The sequence below is a fragment of the Marmota monax genome, unplaced genomic scaffold (genome assembly GCF_021218885.2).
Source record: "Marmota monax isolate L192 unplaced genomic scaffold, Marmota_monax_Labrador192_F-V1.1 WCK01_AAM20220418_F8-fsc00254, whole genome shotgun sequence".
In the NCBI taxonomy this organism is placed as follows: domain Eukaryota; kingdom Metazoa; phylum Chordata; class Mammalia; order Rodentia; family Sciuridae; genus Marmota; species Marmota monax.
Genome location: NW_026694584.1, coordinates 1,480,189 through 1,496,819, shown reverse-complemented (window position 1 = coordinate 1,496,819; position 16,631 = coordinate 1,480,189). Strand labels below are relative to the sequence as shown.

The following is a 16,631-nucleotide window of genomic DNA, read 5'->3' as shown; positions in this document are numbered from 1 at the left end:
GAAGACATCCAACCTCTGACTTTCTGAGGCTGGCTTAGTTCACTTAGCACGATAGTCTCCCGTTCTGTCCATTGATCAGCAAATGCCATCATTTGTTCTTATTTATGACTGAGTAATACTCCATCGTGTGTATATTCCACATTTTCCTTACCCATTCATCTGTTGAAGGGCACCCAGGTCGGTTCCATAGCTTGGCTCTTGGAATTGTGCTGCTGTGGACATTGCTGTATCCCTGTGGTAGGCTGATTTTAGATCTTTTGGATATGTACTGAGGAGTGGGACAGCTGGATCATATGGTGCTTCCACTCCCCAATGTAGTTTTTATTTACATTTCCCTAAGTGCTAAAGATGTAGAATATTTTTCATATATTTGTTGGCCATTTGTATTTCTTCTTTGGAGATGTTTTTATTTAGTTCTTTTTCCTGTTTATTAATTAGGGTTTTTTTTTTTTTTGTATTTTGGTGTTAAGTTGTTTGAGTTCTTCATATAGTCTGGATATGAATGCCCCATCTGAGGCGGAGATGGCGAAGATCTTCCATTTAGTAGGCTCTCTCTTCAACCTCATTTTTTTTTGTTGAGCACAAACTTTTTAATTTCATGCCATCCACATACTGATTTTTGGGTTTATTTCTTGTGCTTTAGGAGCCTTGTTCAACCAATCTTTAAAAAAAAAAATATTTTGAGACAGGGTCCCACTAAGTGGCCCAGACTGGCCTCACACTTGGGATCTTCTGTCTGAGCCTCCCATTCCGCTGGGGTTTGAGTTATGTGTCGTTGTACCTGGTTTCGTCAGCTTTTCGTTGCTGTGACAAAATAGCTGAGAAAATCAGCCTGATGGAGGGAAGAGTTTCTTGGCTCCTGGTCTCGGAGGTTTCTGTCCACGGCCGGATGGCTGCATTGTTTCAGGGCCTGTGAGGAGGCAGGAAGTCATGGTGGAAGGTGAGGCCGGTGAAGCTGCTCATCTCATCACCGCCTGGAAGCAGTGGGAGAGAAAGGAGAGAAAGGGCCAGGGACATGATATAGTCTCAAGGGCCTGCCCCCAGCAGCCAGTCCTGTCAGTTTGGTCCCCCTACCGTTCCCACCATCTCCTCGTCCACGTGGCTGCCACGTGGCTGTGCTCCTTCAGTAGTCCCATCCACGATGAGGTCAACCTTCATGATCCAACCCCTTCCCAAGGCCCCCTCTGGACACTGGCAGTGGGGACCAGCCTTAAGCAGCTGGACCCCAGGCACATCCCAGACCCGCCCCAACGCTCACAGGTAGTGGGAGCATGGGGAAGGCCGTGGGGCTCCAGGCTGTAAGCCTCTTCAGGTGGCTGGGTGGTGGCTTTCCTCGCTGAATCGCAGCAAGAGTATGAGGTTTGGGGGATGTAAGTTCAGCTGTGCATCGTGTTGAAGTGGTCTCCCTCCAACATGTCATCAAGGAGGAAGCCAGAAGCAGGGGACCGAAGGAATCTCAGAAGGAATGGAGGTTGGATCTCGGAATCTGGAGCTCATGGCATGGCTGTGGGATACCCAGAGCGAACCCAGTGACTAGAAATGAACTTTGCAGCGTTCAGTGACTGGGTGTGGGAGGCTGAGCCGGCCGGGAAGACAGGGAGAGGAGTGGAAAACCAACTGAGCAGTTTCTGGAAACCAAAGGGAGGGGGTATTTCAAGAAGGAGAGAATAACAGTCAATGGTGCCAAAGGCTACAGACGGTCAAAATAGATGGGGTCTGAACCAATTCCACTGGATTTAACTCCATGGAGATTCTCCGTAACCTCAGGAAGATTAACTTCAGAAATTAAAGTAAAATCCAAGTGCAGGGAAACTTTTTACCCAGTTCAAAATTAACCATATTTCAGAGCACTAACTCTGACCTTAAGCCATAAATTCTGGCCTGGCTGATTCCACAGAGATATGTCACATGCACATTTTTGGAAAGATTTGTAGATTTTTGGACACACAGTGGGATGGGGAAGCAGGTCCAAGTGTGGAGGAAGAAAAGTAACCCCAAGATCTGAATGTGGCTCTCCAGGCCTTCCTTGGCTGACTGTGCTGACCAAGCTCTGCCAGGTCCACTCATGTGTCCAGAGCAGCCTGGCCTCTCTGCAGCTGCAGGCTGGGGTAACTCCCCAGAGCCCCCTGGGGTGGATTCTGTACCTCGGAGGCTAAGGGCCAGAGTGACGGGAGGACAGCGGAGGCAGAAGCCATGTCGTGGCAACATAGCGTCCTGGAGCGGAGGCTGTGGCGGAGACTGCGCTGTGGGGATCCGGTCAGCGGGGCTCGTCCTCCATTCCTCCACCAGGCCCAGCTGCTCGGCTGAGCTCCCGATGTCATGATCATAAACCTCCAGAGCCTGACGGCCTGCTTCTCATCCCAGTCTCTGCACCCCTCACCCCAGGGCAGTGTGGAGGTGTCCTGAGGCTTGGAGACCCTGGCCAACGCCACAGGTGGCCAGAGGACAATTCCTTTCTCCTCCTCTTATGATCCTCCACTTGTACCTTCCTTCCATGTCTCAGTGTACAATATAGTTAATGTAGGAACACTATTGTCCAGAAGACCGATCCGATGGGAGAACGGACTGCCATTTGTATAATACATTAGGAGAATTGATTCACGCAACTTGGCACGTCTCTGCTCTTTACACACTAAACAGCCAGGGAACAAAATGACCTCACTTCTCCCCCAGAAAGCAGAGCTGGTCAGTTGCAGCCTCTTGTAAAGAATGAAGGGGGTCTGCAGGCCAAGGCACTGCCGCTGGTCCTGGGGTCCTAATTTGCATTGGGCTTCTTCTCTCTCGGCTCAGTCAAGACTTCCTCCCACCAGACCAGCGCGTTCAGCTGGGACTCAGGCCTTCACCCTGGGGGTCTGACCTCTTAGCCACCTTGCCCTGACAGTGTGCAGTTGCACCGTTTTCTTTACCGTGGCCACAGAAGCACATGGAGGGGACCAAGGGCTCTATAGGCAGCAGGCAGGCCAAAGTGCAGACGCAGAGAGGCGGGAGCAGCTGGTTTGGCATGTCTTGTTTCTTAATGCGTTTCCAAGTTGCCAGGAGCTCACGTGAAATGCTGCTTTCCACATTTCCACAAGGTTTTACAGGTACCCATGGGCCACTATTCTTCAGACCCTGTTCACCTCCAAGATATTTATCTCCATAGCATTTTTATTTATTTAAAGATAAAATTCAAAAGGTTTATGGCACCAAATGCCACAGAAAACTGGATCAAAATAATACATGAACAAGTTTTAAGAAAAATTTCCCACACATGGACATTGGTATTTATTCAGCTCATCACAGTCGTAGACTTCTATCAATTTCTCTTCATGGGGTTTCCATTACAATCCTCAGAATTTTCTCCTCCTCTTCTCTGCCTCAAATTTAAGAATATTGTAATCTTACTTTCCAGATTTATGGTTCATCAAATTTTGACATTTAAAAGTTGACATTCAGAAGGGATGTTTGATTTAGGCAGAAATTACAGTAAAATATTCCCCCAAGCAGAATTACACAAAACAATGCAAAACAAAAACGATTCACATTAACTAAGAGAAGCTAAGGACCTTTTCAATTGAATGGTGGACGTGTGCAAGACTGAGATGCTCCCGGAGAACTCCACGGCGCTGCTTTGGCTTACAGCTTTTGGACTATGCTTCTGTTGTCTTTCCAATTAGAAGTTTGAAAATATACAAGAAATGATTATGTCTTAAACACAAAGATCAATTCATTGTAAAATCAGCTTATACAGTAGAGAATGAATGAACCCAAAATATCAAAATGGGGAGGGAATTTTACTCATTGTCCAAGTTGATACTGTAGGTTGACAGATAATCGCAAAGATGCACCGCCACCGTTTGCTGTGATCATGACGAGATAGGCTCACACAGACACGCAAGCCCTCACCCGGGTGAGGCACCACGCTGTGTGACCTGCCGTCACCATTGCTTGCTGTTCGCTATCTGCAGGTGAGAAACACCAGACCACCCTCAAAATCCCTGGGGAAGCTGCACCTGCCCTGTCCAGGACCAACGAGAGCGAGCCGACCCACCCCGACGTGCAGGCCTGGACAGACACAGCTTCTGGGCACAGATCAGGGAGGAGTGCCCTGGTCTTGGGGGCAGGGCCTGCCACCTATGTCTCTGCTCAGCCCATGACAATTTCAAAGATCAAAAGCCATTTATAAACAGTCGAACGGAAGGGTGGCCACGGGTCCATCCTCTGAGAAAGCTTACCTGGCTCATCGTCCTTCCCGGCCGCCCAGGATAATGTCCCTGTGCATTCTCAGCTGTCACCAAGACCCTGATACTTGTACTTGGAGATTTGGGGTGGATGTCACTGTGAGGGGTTTTTCTTGCAGCCCCTGTATTGTAAAATCTTGGCTCTCTGCTGGTTTTGTGTCTTGGGAGCTATATTTGCGAAAGGCCAGTTTCAGGAATGTCGCTGAGATGTCTGTGAGTCAGTCCCCTGCCTGGGGGTTCTGAGAGCAAAGCTAGCCCTCTGGGGGATTTGATTTGCACAGGAAATTCTTGGGCTCCCCCATAGTTTCCTGTTTTTCTTATGAACTCACGATAGGAGTGGGCCGTGGTGGGTTGGAGCTGGGCGTGGGCTCTGGGTGCTTCTTTGATCTGTGTGGGAGAGTGGCCAGCGCGGTATCACAGCCAAGTAGTTCTAAGGAGCCTCGGGGTCCCGCCTATGAGCTCGTCCTGGGGGATGTTCCGAGAACATTCTGACTCCTGCCTGCGATCCTCAGTTCCCGATCAGTTCACGATCACACACCCTGACCACTGCCATCTGCACGAGCGCCTAACGGACACTTGGGTCTGGCCCTCCGCAGTCTCCTCGCCTGCCTTCTGTCTCGCTGTCCAGTAGACTCCACTGACCAGCTCCACCCCTGGGAAGGCCGTAGGGACTGCTAGCCCGTCGGATGGCTCGCCATGGTCTAGACCATGAGCTCCTCTGTGGCCTTGCCGTCGGCTCAGTGGGTCCCAGGCCTGGGAACAGGGTGCCCAGCTGGCCGCCCTAAACCTGCCTGGCAGCTCTGCGTTCCTGGGCAGCAGACTGGAACGGTTTCCTTGCAACCCCGTTTCCAGTATCAGTTTTCAGTGGTGTGACAGTGAGTGACAGACGTCCTTGAAACCTGCTAGCAACCCTCACACTCTCGAGAAGGTAGAACAGGACACCGTAGCCGCTCTGGGCACTAGGGTGGGGACACAGCTGAGCCTCTGCTCCATTCCTGCTGCTGGGAAGCTCACTGCCCAAGCCTGGTGTCCCTTGACATGCTCCCAGGGGACAAGCCAGTCACCAGCCCAGCGGGACTCAGGAGTCCACCCCTCAGGAGCAGTAGTCACGATAAGAGGTCAGGAGAGCAGGAGGAACGGGAAGTACCCTTTTGGACGTTTTAGGGAGACACTCTGCAGCCGCTGGGTGGTGGTGGAGTGGTCACCACAGAGCCATGGGGGGGGCTGGGGTGGTCACCGCAGAGCTGTGAATGGTGGTGAGTGGTCGCAGCAGAGCTGTGGGGGGGTGGCTGGGGCCGTGGCAGCAGAGCTGTGGTTCCCCAAGAGGCTTCTTTCTGTTTGTCTGTCTTATTCTTCTCTCTTTCCATGGCAACACTACTTCTCAGTCTACCTGTGGGACAGGGAAGAAGGAGGACGCATTGTCCTGTGGCCTTTGATGTTGCATCTTTAGAAGGGGGACAACAATCCCTCCTGAGTTTTTGACAACTGATGAGATGCTCTGCAAAACAGAGACCCACACACATTCCACTGGGGTCCCACAGCTCCCCATGCCGAGAGGTCACCTGATTCCTTGGCTCCAGGGCCCTCCCTGGGGGGGTCCGCTATGCTGGGACAGGGTCGGGGGCCTGGGCACGAGCTCTGGGGCTGTCTAGACCAGGCAGCAGTCCTGAAGATCCTGCCAAATTTCTTCCACCAGTTTACTTCCCCAAACTTATTTCAAAACTATATCGTCAGCCTCAGAATTTTTATTCCCCCATTAAAAGTGTGCGCCATCTTAGAATTCCCAGGTGCCCTTTGCAATTAGCATAGCCGACGTCCGTGGTTAATGGAACATCAGACTCACCGTGGGGACGGCAGCCGTGCTCAGCAAAGTGCTTGGTTGGGATCCATTTATGTCTTGTTCTTGTATCATTTTTGGTTGGGGTGGGCCCAGGACAAACCTTGAGGCTGGCGAACGTGCCTGGTTTTTCTGCCTGCCTGCTTTCAATATCCTTCCCTAACATGGTGCGTGGACACACATGTGGGTGTCCAGACCTGTGTGGGCCGTGGTGCATGCACACACACACACACACACATACACACACTCCCTGGGTCTGCAGCTGGGTGTCTTTAGACTTCTTGCCTTCCCGCTATCTGGGGCCTGTCTTGGCCTACTCCACCCAGCTCTGGGCTCCATCTCCTGGACCCCCCCCCCCCAACAACCTCTTGTTCCAACCCAGTTCTGGGCAGGCTGTGAACTAACACCTGACACTTTTTACTGTAGATAAGCATGGCCAGATGCAGACTCTGGGAACAGTTTCACGTGCTTATTCCTGGGTCTCCAGCAGCTGGAGGGTGCCTGGTGGGTGTGGACGCTGGGTGAGTAGTGGCTCCGTGGCATGCCTGGGAGTCACGTGCCAGTCTGCGCTCAGTGCTCACATGCTTAGAGGAACGATGGAGCGGATGGCCCATTGTGAGGTCCCAGGCAGAGGTACTTCTGGCCCCACCCTTAGTATCTCTCAGATCACAGGGAGTGACTTTCACCCCTGGTTCCTGTGCGTGCCCACCCACTCTCCCCTTTGCCTTCTTGGTCTGTTCCCATGCAAACTCAGCAGGAGGATGTGGGTCTCAGCTGGGCAGCTGGAGTGATCTGTGGAGCGAGGCCTGCCTGCACACGGGCTTGCTGGGCTGGGTGAGCTGCTGCAGGAGCAGGGCCAGTGCTTGCTCCCCTTGGGCTCCCTGCGGCCTTCCTTTTCTCCTGGTGGAGCTGGGTTAGCAGCAGGAGCCTCAGGGACACTTCTCACAGGACATGGAGAGGCCTTGGGGATGAGGGTCGACCTGGAGTGTAGCAGCTCCCGGCCGCCCTGCAGGATGCGCAGGGGCTGGGGTCCGGCCCTTGTGGCCAAGTGCTGGATGGGTGGCTCCACTGAGCCCCAGCTCTGTGCTGCCCACAGCTCCGAGGAGGGACTGGCACAGCGTGTGGCTTCCTTGGGATGACAGATACCTGAGTTTCTAGGTTTTACTTCTGATTATGCAAATAAACACTCAGGCAGGGACGTGCAGAGGTGCTGGAGTTATCTCAAAAACCATGAGTGCCTCTGTGATTCCCGCCAGCGTCTGACTGTGTCATGCTCATGACGTGGCCAAGTATTTTTTTCCCATTATCACTTGTATCTTGAAGAGCAGCATTTTCCAAATTTTTCCCCAAATCATAAGTTGTAAAAGATGCCACATTAAAACAATGCTGCTGATAGGTAAGTTTTGGGGACAACTTCATTTTAATTCACCCTCTCAGAGATTTCCGAAGCTCATTAGCATATTAAATCCCAAAGGCGTATTTAGTAAGTCTCCTTGGCTAACTTACAGTGTCCGGCTTGCATGACCAGAGGAACTCCATATTTCTTCCCGGTAGTGCCCTCATGTCTGGGGCCACCCACCCTGGAGGACCAAGTGCTTGTGTATTTGATTTCCTTCTGGTGCTGGATGGAACCTCCATGGCCCCCAGCCAGGCCCGGCCCCTCCTTCAGCAGCAAGTCTGGTGGCTTCTCCGCCCTGGTGCTCCTCCACGCCCCTGCAGCTGTTCTGTCATCATCAGTCCTGAGTGCGGGGTGGCTCGGGGCCGGGCCGGGTCACTTCATGTACTCATCCCTGCATCCTCACACCTGAGCCAGGTGGACAGCCACGTCCAGGAAGTCGACCCAGGAGTCTGTGCCCGGCGTGCTTCTGACGAGGTGCGAGGGGCTTCTGATGGTTCTCCTTCTCTCTGTCTCTTGCTCTCCCTCAGCCAGCGACCCTCAGCCAGTGGGCAGCCTTGTCCTTCTGTGGCTCAGGAAGAGTCACCTTCTCCTCCTTCCCTCCCACACCTCCTGCCCTGGGTGTGGCATGAGCTGGGAGGTGCTGCCTGGGCTCCTTCAGGAAGGGGTCGATCCTGGTCAGGTGCTGAGGAGAACAGCGGCGGGTGCAGGGCCGGGGAGCAAGGGGCTGGCAAGGCTTCTCTCCAGGACAGGGGAGGCCATCTTCCCGCGCACCCCCTCCCTGCCCTCCAGCCCTGGAGAGGTGCCCGAGGCAGGCATCCTAGGGTCCTGTTGTGGCCTTTGATAAATCACCTCTTCCAATGCAGCGCCACCCTCAAAGGAAATGCATTCTTAGCTCCAGTGACAGAAACTAGCTTCACATAACGAGACTGTGGATGGCTTGGTCCCCAATTCACTGGATTGATGTCACCCACTGCCACCTGCGGGGGCTCTTCACTGAGAGTGCTTCTGCTGCAGGCCCCAGAGGGTGGTTCTCCACACGGTTGGTCTTAGGGCCGGTTTACATACTCAAAAATCATTGAGGACTCTAAACAGTTCATATTAATTTATCGTATTAGAAATTTAATAAAACTCCAAAAAATATATCTATGTAAATTCATTTAAAACTCACAAAATAAACATTTTTCATGAAAAATAGCTATGTTTTCCCAGATGGAAAAAGACTAGTGAGAGAAGACGTGTTGCCTTGTGCAATCACGTCTATTCAGTCGCCTTGCTTTTTCTTTTTCTTTTTCCCAGAACCCAGGGAACTCTACCAGGAGCCACGTGCCAAGTCCTTTTTATTTGTGATTTCAAGACAGGGTCTTGCTGACTTGCTGAAGCTGGCCTTGAACTTGCCATCCTCCTGCCTCAGCCTCCTGAGTACCTGGGCTCTTGCTGCCTCGTTGGTGATGGAAGAAGCTTCTGGATGCACCTTATTCTGCTCTTCTGGTCGAAGGCATGAAGAAACCCGGCCTCACCCAGGACACTAGAGAAGGTGGTGTCCTGAGGTCAGTTGCATGGAAGAGCTGAACCATCCCAGGGAACTTTCCATATTTGATGACGTCAGTCCATCCATCTGCCTTGCACTTTGAATGGATCTTTGGCCTTAAATAGTCAGTTTTGCAACCTTGCACTGGGTTCACAGAGCTCGGCAGATTCTCCAAGTGTTGACATCTACCACAAACCCCACACGTCCGTTTTCACTGGTCGGGTCAGAACGCAGTCTGTACTGGGAAGATGTCAAGTTCACCATGATGAATAGGTTTTCTATTTTTCCTGGAAAGCTGTATTTTTTTTTTCCTATTAGAAACATTGTCGGCTGCTTTTCTTAAAGTCATATGCTTACCTATGTTTGTTTTCAGGAAAATGTTTTCTGATCGGTCATCTGAACAATCATGGGGACCTGTTGGTCCTTCTCTCAGGTACTATAAAAAATGCTGTTCCTTGAAAATGGTAGTTGAGTCAGTGCACAACTCAGGTAACTGTGTCGTTGCTTTTTCCTAAGACGGCTATTGTTTTCTGTATCCAGCAGAGTGACTTATGAGAACTTTCTATTTCCAAACAGAATATTGAAAAGATATGCACTGGAGGGTCAAGATTTGATAAAATCAGAAAGTTTAATTCCTTTATCAAAAACTTTCTTCAATAAAGCTGACTTTATTTTTTAAAACATTGAGGGTTTGGTATGAAGAAGAATACGATGAAAATCTGTAGTTTGTGCTGTGCCCTCCGCCATGCTGTTCTCCTGAACCAGGGGCCCAGAGCAGCGAGTCGGCCTTGGACTGGACCTCTGATGCTGTGAGACCCAAATACACACCCTTCCTTGAAATCATTCTCCTGAGGTCTTTTGATCACAGGGTGTAAATGCTTCTCAGAGCTTTCCACCAGCAGCAGGAGATGAGTGTGGCTCATGAGTACATTTTTCCCCAGGAAGGTCCCCCTCCGTGGAGACTTGGGGATAGACCACGTTTGCACACACACATCAGTCGAGGTGGGCTGGACAATACCCAAGTGCTCTCCACTCCAAGTGCCTCAGGTCTTTCCAAGAGTCCCGAGTCCTGTGTCTGCCGTGAGTCTGACCCACACACAGCACGCAGCACTTCCAGACTCTCTAGAACAGGATTCCTTTTCCTAGCCCAGACTTGAAATGTGAGTGGGAAACGATGACTGAGCAGTTGCGTCTAAGTGTGTAGGAAAGACAGTGGAAGTCCGGGAGCTGGTCAGTCTCTCTCCCGCAGCTGGCCAGAGGCCGGGACATGTCTCTGTCCACTGAGAGGGAGGCACCTCGGGCTTAGCATGCCGTCATGTGGCTCGGCATGCCAGTTGCCGAGGGCCTAAGGGATGGTCTGACCTCCTAAGTGGGAGCAAGAAAGTGAGGTCACTGTAAAGCGGGAAGGGCCCCTCACACACAGGACACCCTTTCTGTCACGGTCTGTTTTTTTGGTACCAGGGATTGAACATGGGGGCACTTAACCACTGAGCCCCATCCCCAGCCCTTTTATTTTTATTTTGAGATAGGGTCTTGTTAAATTGCTGATGGCCTTGCTAAGTGGCTGAGGCTGGCCTTCGGCATGTGATCCTCCTGCCTCAGCCTCCTGAGCCACTGGAATCATAGGTGCACCACAGCCCCCAACCACACAGTCGCTTTTGGGTGGGATTCAGTCTCCAGCCATCTGCTCAGTTGATCTGTGTCTCTGTGCAAACCGTTCCTGCTGCAGCTTGGATTTGTGGGTGGAACAGCGTCAGTTGACTTTACCTTGCCCGTGTCTTGGTGCCTTGACAAGCGTTACCGGCAGGTTATGATTTGTGCTGATTCTACGTGATTCATGGGCCACACTTGCAATCACATTGAGAGGGTCACGGTTCCCCGCCAATGCAGGTCCATTAGGCACTTAGATAAGGAGCTGGTATTGAGTGCTTTCCAGTCCTCCTGAGGGGGCCAGAGACCCGGAGTCTGCAACAATAACGATCTCAATGCTGGGAGAGGCTGTGGCTGTCGTGGAAAGGATGAATCCTGTCGGAACCATCTTGGCGCTTCCTGGCCAGTGCTGCGTCTCGAGACACGGCCAAGCCTGGCTAGGCCCCTTGGCATGTCCAGGCAGATGGCCTGGGGCCAACACCTGGAACTGGAGCTGCCGACTTGAGTGGGCACTAAGACCCAGCTGCAGACACTGGGCCGACCCACCACCTGGCCATCTGGATGCTGTGTCTTAATGGCGGGTGCATCCTCGGGGGTAAGGCTGAGGCCCCTGGGGTCCGGCCTGGAGGGAGGAGGTGCACCCAGGAAAGGCTGCTGTCCACCCAGAGGGCCCCCAGCAAGGCAGGAGGGCGCAGCTCCCCTGGTCCTTGACTTCCCAGGCTCCTGGGGATGTTTGAGCTGAAGGACTGACAGACCAATCATATGCTGGCTATCAGCACAGTAGTATAGATCTGTTGAAAACTGAAGGATAAAAAAGTGCACCAAGAAAGAATTATTTTCAAAAGAAAGAAGAACGGGTGATACCATTGTCAGCTGAGTTGCCTTCAGAGCAAAGCACCTGCGAGACCCGTGAACCACACTGACCTAGAAGGAAACATGGACAGACCCACACTTACAGCTGTGTGCCCTCTCCGCAACTGAAGAGAAAACCAGCAAGGGTGCAGAGGGTCTCCAAAGCTCCGCCAAGCAACAGACCTGATGGACATTCACAGGACACCCAGCCGCAGAGATCCAAGGATGTCACCTCTGCACATTTATAAATATCCAGGAACACACGCCAGTGGGAACTGCATAGTGAGCCACTAGACAGAGACAGCAACACACTTGAAATAATTGGAGTGATACAGAGTGTTCTGTGATCCCAGAGGAATCCAATGAGGAACCAAAAAACGAAAGATAACAGCAAAATCTCCAAACACTTAAACCAAAACAACACACTTCTAAGTAATCCTCACATCAAAAAGAAAGTCTCAAGACAACTAGAGTATACACGGAGTCCTGGAAATGGAAATACGTTAAAGGTCGTGGTGGAAGAGCAATGTGTGGCACTGAAGGCTTGCATTGGGGCATAGCCGGGCTCACATCCATCATCCAGCTCAGCTGGGACAAGAAGAATGACCCAGGCCCAAGCAAGGAGAAGAAAGAAAGCTGCGAGGACCAGGCAGAAGTCCATGAGAGGAAAGCAGAGATCATCAGGGAAACAAGAAAAGAAAAATTGATGGATCTCAGTAAGACTGACAAGGGCCAAGGGACAAATGTAAGTCACAACATCAACAGTGAAAACAGAACCACCCCTGCAGAACCCACCTCCATCAAAGGTGGAAAACCCGGGTAGACCCACCTCCAGCAAGGAATAGAGCTGATTCTGCAAATAGCCACCCACACACCACACACACACACACACACACACACAGCACACATTACACACACACACATCACATACCACATACATACCACACACACACACACATACACACACACCACACACACGAGATACCTTAATGGGTCACTTCTAGAATCAAACTACCACTGACGGACTCAGTAGAAAGAGGCATTTTGCATGGCTCTATAAATATCAAGGAAACTGAGTTTCCATTTACACTCCGCACAGCAGCCTCCAGGTGCAGACAGCCTCACTGGAGATTCTACGAAAAGGTTTAAGGAGGAATCAACATAACTCCTACATTAAACTCAAAGAGAGGACACTGGCAAAATCATTTTAGAAAGCTAATGTCACATTGATATTAACACTAGACACAGAAAATATTTAAAATATCACATATCAGAAAATATTAAAGTTAATATTACATTAATGTTAAAACTAGATAGTAAAGAAAGAAACCTACAGACCCACAACCTCATGAGCGTATTGTACACACCAAGTAAAGGTGTTCTGGTCAATGATGGACTGTGTGAGCAACGGTGGTTCTATAACATGCTGAAACTGGAACCATCCTGTCTGGTGACGTCATAGTCATGATGACATCACAGCACAAGCATCATTCGTGTGTTGATGTTGGTGTGACAGATGGCCTACAGGGCCAATTGTATAAAGCACAGCACACACAGTATAGATAGGACATGACACTGGATGATGATAATAAAGGCAGTTTCTGGTTCAGGGACGTGCTGTAGGATCCGCTTAGTCTCTATGCCAAAGTGTGCCTTTCTGCTGTCACACAAGTTCACTGGAAGGCAGTGTGCTGTGCTCCCAGTGCTGGCCTCCATGGCTCACAGTCCCCTCCACTCTGGATTGTATCGTTTTCCCTTGTGCTTGGTTCGGTCCCATGCTCTAGGAGCAATAGAGGCGACGTGTGCTGCACAGACGGCAGGGACCAGCGCGTGTTTCCAGGGGTGCAAAGCCATCTCTGCATTGGAAAGTCAGTGAATGTCCAACACCACGTTCCTAGACTGAAGAAGAAAAGTCACATGATCTTATCAACTGATGCAGTTCAGCATTCGACAAAGTTGAATGATTTTTAAAGGTTCATAAACATAGGAATATAAGAACTTCCTCATCTTGATAAAATGAATCTACAAATTCTACAACTAGCATCACACTTAATTGTAAAAGACAGCACGCTTTCTCCTAAGATTAGAAATAAGACAAGAATGTCTGTTCTCATCATGCTTATTCAACACAGGACGATAAGTTCTAGCCAGTGCAATGAGGCCAGGAAAAAAAGGGATAGGGATGAGAGAGAGAGAGAGAGAGAGAGAGAGAGAGAGAGAGAGAGAGAGAGAGAGAGAGAGAGAGGCTTTCTGATGGCTCACGTAGTAAACCCCAACATGCCTACAAATGCTACACTTTATAAGTGAGTTCAGCAAGATTTCAGGATACGAGGACCATATTCAAGGATTGGAAGACAACACTAAAGATGTCAATTCTCCACAAATTGATTTACAGTTTTAATGTGATACTTAACAACTTACAGAAAAATTTAATAGGTATAGATGGGGTTATTCTAAAATTTATATGGAAATGCAAAGGAATTGAATGACTAAAATAATTTTGGAAAAGCATAAAGAGAGAAGAGTCAGTCTGCCTGATTTCAAGACCTACTGTATACCCTCACTAACCAAGACTCTGGAGTTAGGGGTGCAACAGTCAGACAGATTCATGGGACTGAGACGTGGAGCCAGCTGAGTTTTGGCAAAGGTGCAAAAGCAATTCAAGGGGGGAGGGACAGCTTTTCCAACCCATGATGTTAGAACAACTGGACATCTCTGGACAAAAATATGGGCCAGGACCTAACACACATCCACTTTATACAAGAATTGATTCACCAGACTTAAATGTAAAATTGGAACTACAAAACTTACAAAAAAAATGTAGAAGAAAATCCTTGGTATTTAGGATAGGCAAAAGGATGTTAGAGTTAACTGTGAAACTACAATATGTAGACAGCAAAAGCAATAAACTTCATTAAAATATTAAACTTCTACCATGCAAAGGACCCAGGTGGGGTGAAAATACAACCTGTATCCTTGGAGAAAATATTGGAAACTGCTTTTTTATAAAAGTTCTAGTATCTATACAGACTGCATACAAATTCTCAACTCTTACCTGTAAATAACTCAAGAAGAAAATATGCAGACATAAATAGAAATCTTACCAAAGAGGATATGCAGATGGCAAAGAAACAAATGCAAAGATGTTTAGCATCTTTAGCCATCAGAGAAGTGCAAATTCAGACCACAACAGGATTCTGCTACAGGACTTGCCAGAATCACTACAGTAATGGTGCAGCACCAAGTGGCGTGAGGATGCACAGCACCTCCACCCGCCCTACCAGGTCTCTGTGCAAGCTCTGCATACAGCGACACACATAGGCACGAAGTCATGCTTGCAGTAACATACAATGGTACCGCTACACCAGAAAATAGCTTGCCACTCTGGGGTGCACAGGAGCACAGGCTGGTTAGCAGCGCCATCCTGGAATGTGCCAGAATTCCAGAGTCCCAGGAAAAGAGCAAGCTGGTTCCAGACCACTTCACAGCCTCAAAGCTCCACCTAGCCAGAGACGCCCCAGGTCAGGAGTTTCCAGAGTGTGTCCCAGGGCCCCAAATCTGCATCACTCTGCTGGGAGTGGTCCAGATGCCAAGGGTGAGCTTACTCTCTTTAAGTGTCTGTGAAAGAATCAAAAGTAGGGTAATATTTCATGATGTGAGACTGAGACAATTACAGGAAGCCAGACTTTCTATCCATAAACAAAGGGTTTGGGTCCCTTGCTGTGCTTGTTTATTTGCACTGTAATTCAGGACTGGGTGGTGACAACAGACTGCCTGCCGCTGAAGCCCGAGGGGTTTGCTGAGTTGAACGGTAGGGGACAGGTTTGTGACCGCCCTCTAGATGGATATTATAAATGAGAAATTCAAATGTTTCATCAGATGGAAAGATTTCTCCTAGAAATCTAAAAATGTTCGGTCCTATCAAACTGTTTCATTGCTTCAAATAATAGCAACAACTGTAAGTGTCCACCCAAGACCAGTGTTTTCTGCTCTTGTGGGCTGGAGTCGCACGTTCCCAGTTACCACACGGGAGGATGCTGCTCTTACTGCTGGAAGGCTCAAGGCTTTGACCTAAAGTGCTCTGTCTCCAACATACAGAATGACTCTTTTAAATCATGGACGAAAGGAAGTGTCCGAGGCCAGCATGCCTGGTTCTGGAAGCTGGAATGGGAGGGATAGGTGATTCTTGATGCTGGACCTCAGGCCCAGGGCCAGAGTTTGAGTGTTACATTAAAACAATGTAGCACCATTAGACTGCTTGAAGGAGGGAAGTGACATAACATGACCTCCATTTACACAATTAGTTGGCCTTTCACAGAAGAGTAGAAAGGGGCCTAGTTGGAGGCCTTGCAACAAACCAAGTAAGAGGCATCAGGGGCTGGTGGTCGGAGGATGCAGCCAAGGGAGGTGAGTGGGCAGAGTTGAGATGCTTCTTGGAGCAGAATTGAAAGCAGTTGAGAAAGTGGGTGAATAGTGATGCTGTGTACTGGCCTATCTAGGCATGGAGGAGGAGTGTTGATGGAAAATTCCACAAGTCTGTTTTTAGGTATCCAGTGGGTGGCCCTAGACATTAAAATGGCATATTAAGTAAATAGTCTAACCTGAAAGAAAATCCAAGAAGAAACTGGAACACAGACCTGCATGTTGTTCCTGACTGCCTGGAGAGAGCCAATGTGGTGAGAATCAAGGTGGGCAGGGGTGTGGTGCAGCTGCAGAGGGCCTGCCTCACAGCCCAAGGCCCTGGGTTCAAGCCCAGCACCACCAGTCAAAGGCTTGGGTGTTAGTGGCCACACAGGGCTGAGAGCCCAGGCCTCCATCAAAGCGGGCTGTGTTGCTGGGTGTAAGATCCTCCATGACAGTTGGATTTTGGACCACCACATATCACAATGAAACAGTGAATAAAAATGTACTTTGGCACACAATTGGAAATGTCTCTTGTAACAAGAGTTCTGGATACAAAGAATTGTACCTGAGAATTTGTAACCACAGGCCGATTCTCATGTGGTTTGTGGTTTGAATATTTATTGCCTACTTGATCTGGTAAACCATAAACCCATCAACCAATTAATATTTAAGCAGAGTTCTTGGAGATTCAGATGCAGAAATAGTGAAATGCCCTTATCAGATTAACCTTCTTACACATAA

At 49.6% G+C, this 16,631-nt stretch overlaps 1 long non-coding RNA gene across 3 annotated transcripts; it reads left to right on the top strand.

Moving 5' to 3' along the window:
• Positions 1-5,081: 5,081 nt before the first annotated feature.
• Positions 5,082-10,640, top strand: LOC124077197 (uncharacterized). Of its 3 annotated transcripts, none has more exons than XR_006846568.2 (4): positions 5,082-5,338; positions 6,484-6,578; positions 7,612-7,930; positions 8,753-10,635. It is a non-coding gene; the product is annotated as an uncharacterized LOC124077197 (long non-coding RNA). The 3 variants fall into 3 exon arrangements; XR_006846567.2 differs by having other exon boundaries at positions 7,566-7,930; XR_009224637.1 differs by having other exon boundaries at positions 6,484-7,930; positions 8,753-10,640.
• Positions 10,641-16,631: the final 5,991 nt, after the last annotated feature.